This window comes from Atta cephalotes, assembly GCF_000143395.1.
Source record: "Atta cephalotes unplaced genomic scaffold scaffold00063, whole genome shotgun sequence".
NCBI classification, from domain to species: Eukaryota; Metazoa; Arthropoda; class Insecta; order Hymenoptera; family Formicidae; genus Atta; species Atta cephalotes.
The window spans coordinates 536,336-539,755 of record NW_012130127.1 but is presented as its reverse complement, the minus strand read 5'-3'; the positions used below and the strand labels follow the sequence as shown (position 1 = coordinate 539,755).

General features: G+C 26.4%; 1 long non-coding RNA gene across 1 annotated transcript in view; it reads right to left on the bottom strand.

Annotated features, from left to right (window-relative positions):
• Positions 1-549: 549 nt before the first annotated feature.
• The window catches only part of LOC105623722, a 3,996-nt gene continuing 1,125 nt past the window's right edge, over positions 550-3,420 (bottom strand). Inside the window, exons 2-3 of the long non-coding RNA XR_001046519.1 lie at positions 1,099-1,571; positions 550-729 (exon numbers count right to left, since the gene is read on the bottom strand). This is a non-coding gene — a long non-coding RNA (uncharacterized LOC105623722). The remainder of the gene's footprint in view (positions 730-1,098; positions 1,572-3,420) is intronic.

Genomic DNA, 3,420 nt, shown 5'->3' with positions numbered 1-3,420 from the left:
ACGTAGTAGTAGTAGTAGTATATATATATTATATATATATATATATATATATATATATATATATATTCCATGGCTATATATATATATATATATAATATATTTTATCCATATATTTTTATTAAATTAATGCACATATGCATCTAATTATATAGTATATTAATGAAATTAAAAAAAAGGTTTTAGTTATTATTCTTAGTTTAAAGGTTTTAATCATTACTATCATCTAGCCTTGCAACTGATGAGAACGACTCTCTAAAGTCGGTTCTACATTAATTGCAAGGTAATCGCAAGTTTGTTGCAACAGTCAATATGAAGCGTTGATTTCAAAATCCAAGCTTCATATTGGTTGTTCATATTAGTTCGCAACAAACTTGCGATCGGCTTGCAACTAATGTAGAACTAATTTAGATTAAGGGTTACTGTACAATGATTGCGACCAAATTATATCAATTTTTATTAATATTATAAATTTACGTCTGCAATTTCATGGATCATGACTGTTCATCGTATGTTTTTGCTGAAGAAGGCTAGAATATTAGTTGAAACATGTACAATTCTCATTTCATTTATTTAAGATAAAGCTTTTTTGAAGCGAATTACGATCACTGTGCCAATTCCCAATATATAGCTCGTTTGTCCTTTATTTATTTTTATCAATAGAAAATATTAATTCATCATTCACCAACCAAATGCGCAAGCGGAGTTATTTACAAGGTCACTACAATGAATCTGTAACAAAAAAAATTTTAAATCCAAATTAGAAAAAAATCCAGAGTAGAAAAAAATCAATCGATATTTTTAAAATATTTACTAAATGCAAAATTTCTCTTGAATAATCATATAATAATTATATCATTTTAAAAATATATAATAATTTTTATAAACACCTGAATTCATCATATATTCAATTAGATATTTATATAAATAATTATACATTTTCTCAAAAAAATCTTAAAAATACTTATTTATAAAATTTTAAAATAATTCTTTTTTTAAATTATTATTTTTAATCATTTTTAAATTATAAAATAAAATGACTTGACAAAGAATGAACAGAAAGAAAATACTGATTTTATATAAGCAAAAAATGATATTTACCGCAAGGTTGCTTCACCGGTATCTATGTCTTTCTCAGACCTCCTCCTTTTAGAATTAGGTTGACATCCTCTCAAACAGGACACTCGCGTAAAATACTCGCGAATAATATATTATAATCGCGCGTGGACTAATTATATAATTAATTATAATTAGAATTCTATCGGATTTGAAATGTCTATTAGTCCGATAATTTGAACGGCACTCCCGAAGCAAACGCGTGACACGACAAATCGGTTCGTTCACTTTCAACTAAATCGGCGATGAGGTTATATTAGGTTCGAGGCTTCCTCGACCTTGGATGCGACAAAGAGAACGATTTTACTCAAGTATCTAAAAATTTATGTATGTAAATATACCATTTAGATAGAATCTGAAAATTTTTAGATACTTAACCATTCTTTCGTGTATATCCTTCGGGTTTTCAGCCTTTTCACTACGTCAATGTCGTGACTACCCATAAGAGGGAAGATTATCTGAAAAATGTAATATACAGCTATTATCTATAATATTATGCAATTATCGGTTAAAAACTTTTAAAAACGAATATCAAACACATGTTTGCAATTCGTCACCATTGAGAGATTCAGAACAGATATAAAAAGGCTGAATTTTTATTTATAGACGATGTCTGTAAGATATGATTAGAGTCAATGGAATGGGCTAGAGATTAATATAAAAGAGAAATATTTCTTTTATTACCGACAAATAATTCCAAAGTTAAGCTCAATTTTTTTATACGAATTTTTATATCGAAAGATGCACGAAAACAAAAAGTTAACTAAATTATTAATTACACAAACTATATTAATTTTGAAGAAATCGCATAAATTGCGTTATTTGCATGAGAGTATTTCCTCTTTTATGACTCATATGTACCGTTCGAAGTATAATCGAATTACTCAAGCGAGACAAAAATGTTACGTTAAACAAAAATAATTGTCCGTAATTATCGCAAAATAATAATAAATTCTGTTTTTTCCATTGCGTTTTGATTCCAAATAAATAAACCGTATGAAACATCTATTCCATGATATATGATTGTGTGATCATCCTTTTATGAATAATTAATCGTGCGAACTAGTCCTTAATATATATCTTAGTTTTAGGCACTACTACGCACGTTCGGTCATTTGTATCCTGGATTAATTTTCATCATTTTTACAAGTAAGTATATATAAATTATTAAATGTTATATTTTTTGACATCTTTAGAAAGTATTTGTATACATAGTCATATATTTATAACAAATTGTAACTAAATATAGTTAACAAAATGAGAAAAATGTACTGTTTCATATAAAAATATAAAACTCTAAAACAAAAATGTTTAAAGGAAAAATATAGTTCAAATGTCTTAAAATTGATATTCCAAATTACAAAAAAAATAAATCAGCTGTCCAAAAAATTTAATTATTGAGTAACCTAAAAGTTTAGTGAATAAAATAATATTTTTTTAATATGCATGGCTATAAATTGAAAATATATTACATTTTAAATGCATTTTATTATTGTTATTGTGTTAAAAAAACTTATAATTTATATTAGGAAAATGTCTTTTATATAACATCCCAGTAAATGAGGATTGAAATGAATTGAAATGGATTCAGATTTTCAGAAATATTAATTCACGAATGTTAAAATGAATGCTTTTCAATCCTGAATGCATTTTTATTCATTTATAGGAATTGCATGGAGCATATCTCTATGCCTTTCAATTTAAAAATAAGTTAGTTTTTTTGTGCATTGTGAATACTGTTCAATTCAAAATTTTTAATAGGAAATGCAATTCTTCAATCCAATTGCATCCAATTGAATTTAATTGAATCCAATTGAATTCAATTAAATGCAAAAAAAATTCGCTATTTAAAATACACATTCGGATAGAAAAAATTTCAATCGATTCATTCTCGTTTGCTGGGAACCGGCCCTTAATGATAAACAAGAGATCAGTATTTGATCAAGGGCTCTATTCTTGAAAAGAAACGTATACGAAAATCTAGGGAAATGCTACAGTATACGTTACAAAGACTATAGTATTTCCCTAGAACTTTAGAATAGAGCCTCAGGTGCTCTTAGGCCCAGTTCCACAAACTCATGGTTAACTCTTAACTGAGATTCAACTAGTTTCTCATCTCTTTTCAATTCTAGAATTGAGAAGAGACAATAAGTTGAACCTCGATTAAGGATCTCCGCAATAAAAAGAACAGGGAACAGAGAACAGAGAATAAGATTNNNTNNNNANANATATATATATATATATATATATATAGTATATATATATNTNTNTNTNTNTNTNTNTNTCTNTATACTATATATATATATA